Genomic DNA, 8,427 nt, shown 5'->3' on the forward strand with positions numbered 1-8,427 from the left:
TTCATGAATTTTGCATACTTAGGCATTTGCTCCAATGCTTCGGCAAACGGAATGTTCACTTTCAGTTGTTTGAAAATATCCATGAATCGGGCGTAATGTCGTTCATTCTCCCTCTTAGATGGAGCATGTGGATACGGAAGGTTTTGGATTGGAGTAGCGCCCACTACCTCCTTTCTTTTAGAAACTCTAGAATTCCTCTCTCTTTTCTTTTTCACTCCCTCCACTTTCACTTCATCACTCTTATTTTTTTCAATTTCCACACTTTCTTTATTTTCTACTTCACCATTTTTTTCATTCTTTTCAACTTCTTCCTCACTCACTCCCTAACTTCACCATCAATACTATCCTCTATTTTTTTCTCCTCATCATTTTTCTCATCCTCTCTTTTTTCACTCTCATCTCTTTTTTTACTCTCACTAATCAACTCCCTTCCACTTCTCATCATTATCGCTTTACAATGCTCTTTAGGATTCGTTTGCGTGTTCGCCGAAAAAGATGGTCCGGGTTGTTGTTCCGCTAGTTGTTTAGCAAGTTGACCGACTTGAGTTTCGAGATTTTTGATTGCCGCATCGTTGCTCTTTTGATTAGCCATCGACAATTGCATAAATTGTGTCAATGTCTCTTCTAACTTTGAAGTCACGACCGGCGGTTGTTGAGGTTGGTAAGGATTTTGGGGAGGGTTTTGACGGCTAGAAGTACCACCCCCATAACCTTGGTTATGGTAATAGTTAGCCCTTGGTTGGAACCCTTGATTCCCTTGAAAGTGTTGTTGTTGATTTTGAGGATGTGGTTGATACGGTTGTTGTTGTTGTTGCCTCGGTTGGTAGTCTCGTTGGTTCTCCATGTAATTCACTTCTTCGAACCCGGGAGGTGGACAAAACCCGGTGTCATGATCACCCTTGCAAAGCTCACAACAAGCTATTTGTTTAGCTTTTGAAGGCTCTCTCAACTCTTTTATTTGTTGAGTTAAGAGTTCAACTTTTTGAGAAATGAGTTTATTTTGGGCAAGAATAGCATCACTCGTTCCAAGTTCAAGCACTCCTGGTTTCTTCAAAGTGTTGCCTCTACTTTGACTTTGGAGGTCATTTAGAGCCATTCGGTTAATGATATCAGTAGCTTCTTCGGTGCTTTTAGACAACAAAGAACCACCCGAGGTAGCATCCAATAAAGTCTTGCAATTCGGTTGAAGGCCATTCTTGAAAATGTGGATTTGAGTCAATTCGTCAAAACCGTGCCCTTTGCACTTTCGAAGCATGGATTTAAATCTTTCCCATGCCTCATTCAATGATTCGTTGGTTCCTTGTGAAAACACGGAGATAGCCGTTTTGGATTCCATGAACCGGTTGTGGGAGAAAAATCTTTCAATGAACTTCTCTTCCAACACGTTCCAATCCGTCATGACTGCAGGTGTTTAATCCAAGTACAAATCTTTGGCTTTGCCGAGCAAAGCATGAGGAAATAGTCTTTTGAACAATGGTAGCTCTTGAGCTTGATCAACTCCGGCCGCCAATGCTATCTCGTAAAATTTGGTGAGAAAAGCAAAGGGGTCTTCATGGTCCATTCCGGTGAATGGACTTCCATATAGCAAGTTAAGAGTTCCCGTCTTCATCTCGGCTCGCCTTCCCGTGTGGTTGGCAAATTGAGCTGTATTCCTCGGACTGTTGACACATGGTGTGGAAGCGGGCGGTGGTTGTCGTGGTGGATCCATGATAGGTATAAAAGGTGGTGGTGTGTGTGTAGAAGAACTTTCTCATTGTTCTTGTCGTTGTCTAGCTTGTTGCCTCCTTCGTCTCGTTCTGCTATTCAGTCTCCTTGCGGTTCTTTCGATCTCGGGATCAAAAAGAAGTTGGTCCTCAGGAACCTGCCCTCGCATAAAACGATAGCTGCACACTAAACCAAACAAATTAACAAGCACAAGTCAAAAATTCGGAAGTTAAAAATTAAGCAACTATTGCGATGCTCGCAATATCAATTCACAATCCCCGGCAACGGCGCCATTTTATTGGAATAGAATTAGAGTATCGGGTTTTTATTATCGTCTCCACAGGGATTATGAGATATCGCCGCCCTTCGACAGTTGTTAAGTTCTTAACTCGTAGTAACAAGGGGGGTTTTGGTTTTTGGTCACGGTAGCTTGCATAAAAAGTAAGAAAGTGCGGTAAAAGTTTCGGTTTTAAGATTTGAGAAATATTGTCAAAGTTAGGGGTCGGCGATCACTTTGCATGCATATGTTCGATCAACAAAACTCATAAACTCCTTTAGATGATAAACTATTTCACAAAGTCCTCCCAATGTGTTTATCTCTAACACACATTGTGGGTTTTCCCATTTTGATCCATTGTTGATCTCTCACACAATCTATCAAAATGAAAACTTTTTGGTTCAACTTTATGGTGAACAAAATCATTCATTACTATCTCTAGCTAACAAACAAGATTGGATGAAAACCTAGGTAAAGAGTTGGAAAACATCTCTCGATCATAAACCAACACAAAGAGTTATCAATAAAACAAAGTTTTCACCATACATTCATCATTAAAGAGTTTACAAATGAAGATCATCCCATATACATACAAAGCTTATGATCATCTACATCTAACCTTGACAAAATGAAGGATTTAGCTACTCATTTTCATGGTAGCTTGGTCAACAAGTTTCGGTTGAAGGTTGATCAACATCCGAGTCGAAGAATCGAGATTGGATGGGAATCCACCTTCATTTTGTAGAATATTGTTAAGAGATGAAGAAATATTAGAAAATGGGTTTCTAGGTTACAAAAATATGATCCCAAGAAATGCTGAAAAATATCTAAGTGTAAAAGTTGTCTCCTTTCCAAAAAGTAGCTCCTGCTACTTATAGTACTGGTTTCTGAGCTGTCATGCTCGCTAGGCGAGCAGAATGGTTCGCCTAGCGAGCCCCAAAATAGGCCATCAGAAGTGCCTGCGCCCAGAGGAGTCATCCAAGTCCTGTTTGCATGTGTTCGCTAGGCGAAGAATCCTTCGCTAGGCGAAGCCCATGCTTCCTCCTTCGCTCCAGCGAGTTTTAATGTTTTGCTACTGGAATTGCTCGCTGGGAGCTCGCTAGTGGCTCGCCTAGCGAGTAAGTGCTAGCTATGGTTTTGTCCAAGTCTGAGAGTGTTCGCTACTTCCTTCTCCACAGCGAGTTTGATCATTTTGCTACTGTAAAATTCTGGGAATGTTCGCTGGATGCTCGCCTAGCGAGTACTTCGCTACATCACTCGCCTAGCGAGCATGCTGATGAATGCTTCCTTTCTTGGTTCCTTTGCCAACTTTCTTGTGTCTTTGTTTTCTACTCTTTCATGCCTAATTCATGCACAATAACACACAAATTAAGGGTACCAAGATCATTTCACATTGTATTGCAAATCATCAAAAGCAAGGGCAATTTCGAACACTTTCTCGATAAAAAGGAGTGAAAGATTCCCACATTTGGTAGCTCAAATAAGAACTTTTGGGCATCTAACATTTACTTTTGATTTAGTCAATAAATCTAAAGGTAACGAATACCCCGCTACAGTCACTCATGTCCCTTAGCATGCTTCGTGGAGTACCCATCAACTGTCTTTATGGTCATCCAGTTACGGACAATGTTTGATCAGCAATAAAGCACTCGACTCTACATCTAGGGTCCATAGTGGTTTCAGGTCGAAGGGTGGCATACACCATTATCACCATGAGAATAACTTATGACACTTTACATAACATTCTATATAGTATTCTCATAGCAGGTCAATCCAGTATAAATATTACTCTTAATATTCATACCTATGTTTAAGACTTGATAACTCCTTATCCATGACCCATGAGATGTGATCATCAGTCTATATACATAATAGTCTTAATGCTTTAATGTTATCCCACTTCACAATAAAGCTCGACTACGGATACTTTAAGAATAGTGTCCTTATGTTTAATGTGATCTCATGATTAAGTGATACTTGATACATTAAACGGGCTAGCTATTCTAGGGACTTTATTAAACAAACATAATAAAGAAAAAGCCTTTTATTATTAATAAATAATTCGATACAAGTACCAAAAGAATTGTCCTCTAGGGCTTACACCAACAAATGGCTAGGTAATTCTCGAGAAATCCTTGATAAAGCGTCGGTAGAAACCGGCGTGTCCTAAAAAGCTTCGTATTTCTCGTACGGTTTTCGGAGGTTGAAGATTCTCTATAATTTTGATCTTAGCTTTGTCTACTTCAATTCATTTATCAGATACTACGTGTCCTAACACGATTCCTTGTTGGACCATGAAATTGCATTTCTCCCAGTTCAAGACAAGATTCACCTTTATGCATCTTTCAAGTACCATTTCAAGGTTTGATAGACATCCTTCAAAGCTCTGCCCACAAACAGAAAAATCGTCCATGAAGACTTCCATTTTGTCGTCTATAAAGTCTGCAAAGATTGACATCATGCATCTTTGGAATGTTGCGGGAGCGTTGCATAGTCCAAATGGCATTTGTCGATAAGAAAATGTACCATAAGGGCATGTGAAGGTTGTTTTTTCTTGGTCGTCGAGATGCATAGGAATTTGAAAGAATCCTGAGTAACCGTCTAGATAGCAGAAGTGGGAATGCTTAGTCAATCGTTCAAGCATTTGATCGATGAAAGGCAGAGGAAAATGATCCTTTCGAGTGGCTTTGTTTAGTTTCCTATAATCGATGCACATTCTACTTCCGGTCACAACTCGTTGTGCTATAGATTCTCCCTTCTCGTTTTTAACAACTGTAACACCCCCTTTCTCGGGTACTACATGAACGGGGCTAACCCATTGACTATCGAAGATCGGGTATATGATTCTTGCATCTAATAACTTCTTTACTTCATCCTTGACTATAATACTTAAGATTGGGTTGATCCTTCTCTGGTGTTCCCTAGAGGTTTTACAACCTTCCTCTAGCATAATGCGATGCATACAGATAGAAGGACTTATTCCTTTTAGGTCAGCGATGCTGTAGCCTAACGCAATTGGATATTTTCTTAAAACATCTAGTAACTTTTTGGTTTCAATCTGTACTAAGCCTGCGTTGACTATTACTGGTCGTTTGAGTTCAGTGTCTAGGAATTCGTATCTTAGATTCTTTGGTAGTGTTTTTAATTATAAGTCTGGTTTCTTCGGGCATGGCATGTGGTTGGGTGTAAGTTCCAAGCATTCGCTTAGACTGTCATTTTGGTATGGTTGACGCCAATTATCATCTTCAAAGATTGGAGGGATTTGGATTTTCATTATATCAGAATATGTGGTTTCTTGCATCTCCATCTCTCTTACGCACTCGTCTATGACAACAAGTAGATAACAGGTATCGTCTATAGCTGGCGCTTGTAAGAATTGTGTCAAGATGAATTCAACTTTTTCTTCTCCAACTTCTAATGTTAGCTTACCTCTTTTCACGTCTATTATGGCTCCGGAGGTAGCTAAGAATGGCCTTCCTAATATAATAGGTGTATTGGCATCTTCTTTGATGTCCATGATTATGAAGTCTGTAGGAATGTAGAATTGTCCTACAGGTATTGGGACATTCTCTAGTATACCAAAAAGATATTTGATTGAGTGGCCAGCTAGTTGAACAGATATCTTCGTTGGTCTTAGTTCTCCCATGTTGAGCCTTTTATAGATGGTTAAGGGCATTACACTAATGTTGGCTCCTAAGTCGCATAGAGCTTTGTCTATGACGAACTTTCCAATGACATAGGATATGGAGAAACTACCTGGGTCTTTTAGTTTGGGAGGCATGTTATTTTGGATTATTGCGCTACACTCAGCAGTAAGTGTAACTATTTCGTTATCCTCGATCTTTTTCTTATTGGATAGGATCTCTTTAAGAAACTTGGCATATGAGGGAATTTGTGTGATGGCTTCTGTAAAGGGAATTGTAATATTCAATTGCTTCAGAAGTTCAACAAATTTCCTAAATTGCCCTGCAGTTTTAGAATTTGCGAGTCTTTGAGGATACGGAATGGGTGGTTTATAAGGTGGTGGAGGCACATAAGATTTTTCTTTATCTTAGGCCTCTTGGTTGTTATCTTCCTTCTCCTTTGGTTCACTTACCTTCTCAGTTGTTGTTTTGTCAGGGTTTTGGTACATGATAGGATTTTGGAGTCTTGGATCTACGGGTCCGTCTAGTTCTTTTCCACTTCTCAATATAACGGCATTTTCATGTCCTTTTGGATTAGGTTGTGGCTGTCCAGGAAATGTGCCAACGGGAGCAGCAGTATATGCTTGTTGTTTAGCCACTTGTGAAATCTGTGTTTCAAGCATTTTGTTATGGGTGGCTAAGGCGTCTACTTTGCTCGCTAATTGTTTAAGTTGCTCGTTAGTATGTATGTTTTGGTTCAAGAAGTCTTTGTTTGTTTGAGCTTGGGTAGCTATGAAGCTTTCCATCATTAGTTCAAGGTTGGACTTCCTAGGTATGTTAGGAGCATTATTAGCTAGCTTTTGATATCCAGGCGGAACAGCGGGTGCTTGGCCAGGTGCATACAGGGCGTTGTTGTTCTTATACGAAAAGTTAGGATGATTTTTCCAACCTGGATTGTAGGTATTCGAATAAGGATTTCCTTGTGCGTAATTCACTTGATCAGTGGAGACTCCTGCTAATATCTGACATTCTGGTGCAGTGTGTCCAGGAGTTCCACATAACTTACAGTTTGGAGTCACGGCAGCCACGGTGGCTGCGGGTGGTATGGTCAAGTTGTCTAACTTTTGAACAAGGGCCTCTACCTTTGCATGGACATGGTCAAGGCTACTGATTTCGTACATTCCACTTTTTGTTTGGGACTTTTCTACTGGAGTTATTTCACCTCCCCATTGGCAATGGTTTTGGGCCATATTTTCAATGAGTTGATAGGCTTCATTGTATGGCTTGTCCATAAGTGCACCGCCCGCGGCAGCGTCTACTATCAGTCTTGTGTTATACAGAAGCCCATTGTAAAATGTGTGAATGATCACCTAGTCTTCGAGACCGTGATGTGGACATATCCTCATCATATCTTTGTATCTCTCCCACACGTCGTAGAGAGATTCTATATCTTTTTGTCGAAATTCGTTGATTTGAGCTCTCAGCATAGCAGTTTTGCTTGGCGGAAAATATCGGGGTAAGAAAACGTTCTTCAGTTCTTCCCATGTAGTGAATGAGTTGGATAGCAAGGATTGCAACCAAGCCTAAGCTCTGTCTCTTAGAGAGAAAGGAAAAAGGCGTAGTCTTATCGCATCTTGAGATACACCATTCGCCTTCACAGTGTCTGCGTACTGCACAAACTTGGTCAAATGTTCATTAGGGTCGTCCGTAGGATTTCCAGCAAATTGATGTTGCTGGAAAGCTGATAATAATGAGGGTTTCAACTCAAAATCGTTTCGATTGATAGCAGGGGAAGCAATATTGTTGTGAGGTTCTTGTTGGGACAGGGTAGCGTAGAACTTAAGAGGACGATTTTGTGGTTCCACTGTAGCCATGGTTGGTTTTTCAACAGGTTCAGTAGTAGGAAAGAAGATATCAGGAATATTGTACCTTCATGGGTACTCTAGTATTCGGCGTCTTAAATATAAGAAACGCTCTAATTCTGCGATTGGTGGTGCTAAGTTTTTGCCTTGTGAGCGAGTACTTGGCATACAACCGGGAAATAAAGGAAAGGAAATTAGTTTTTACCTTAGTCTATACTGCGCAATGAAAGAATCGCACTATTTGACTAAATCAGGTCTCCGGCAACGGCGCCAAAAACTTGATACGTCTCGTGGCTGTATATAGATTATAGTTTATCGGGTACTTGACTGCAAGTGCACAATCTAGTCGTTTTAGTTTTAAAAGATATCGAACCCACAGGGACCGATGGTCAAACTAATACTATCGATGTTACTATGTTTAGCTAAGGAGATGATTTTTTAGAGGTTTGGTTGAACAAAAATTAAATCTATAGGAAGTTAAGTTTTTAAGAAAATATTAATCAAAGGATATTAGTATGCAACGCATTAATCGTCAGGGATTCAATAAGTCATCGGTGTATATTTTAATTACCAAATATCTTTTAGTAGAAAATACTCATTTAAAAGGCTTTATCTCACACTCTCGTGATTGTTGACTCGGACTATACTTTTAAGTCAGAGTGTACGCTCTCGCTGTCCCATTTGAAGTTAAAAATGTTTTTTGAAAATAAATAAGTTCTAATTGCTTTTAAAGTGCTCTCGCTGTTTTTAAAATCAATGTCTAGTTTCTACTCTCTAGTTCGACCATCACGCTCTCGCGATTGTCGGTTCTCACCTTAGTTAATTTCCCACTCTCGTGGCAAAACCTTATTAAATAGCTTCTCACTCTCGTGACAAAGTTAATTAAATTTAAATTAAAAACCACTGCCAAAAAGATTGTTTGAGAAAAAAAGTTTTACACCGATTATTATTAAATCCCGTC

General features: G+C 39.9%; 1 non-coding gene across 1 annotated transcript; it reads left to right on the plus strand.

Moving 5' to 3' along the window:
* The first annotated feature begins 6,984 nt into the window (after positions 1-6,984).
* LOC127124463 (small nucleolar RNA R71) lies at positions 6,985-7,091 on the plus strand. The gene has a single exon (XR_007803951.1). It is a non-coding gene; the product is annotated as a small nucleolar RNA R71 (small nucleolar RNA).
* Positions 7,092-8,427: the final 1,336 nt, after the last annotated feature.

Source organism: Lathyrus oleraceus, chromosome 2 (assembly GCF_024323335.1).
Source record: "Lathyrus oleraceus cultivar Zhongwan6 chromosome 2, CAAS_Psat_ZW6_1.0, whole genome shotgun sequence".
NCBI lineage: Eukaryota > Viridiplantae > Streptophyta > Magnoliopsida > Fabales > Fabaceae > Lathyrus > Lathyrus oleraceus.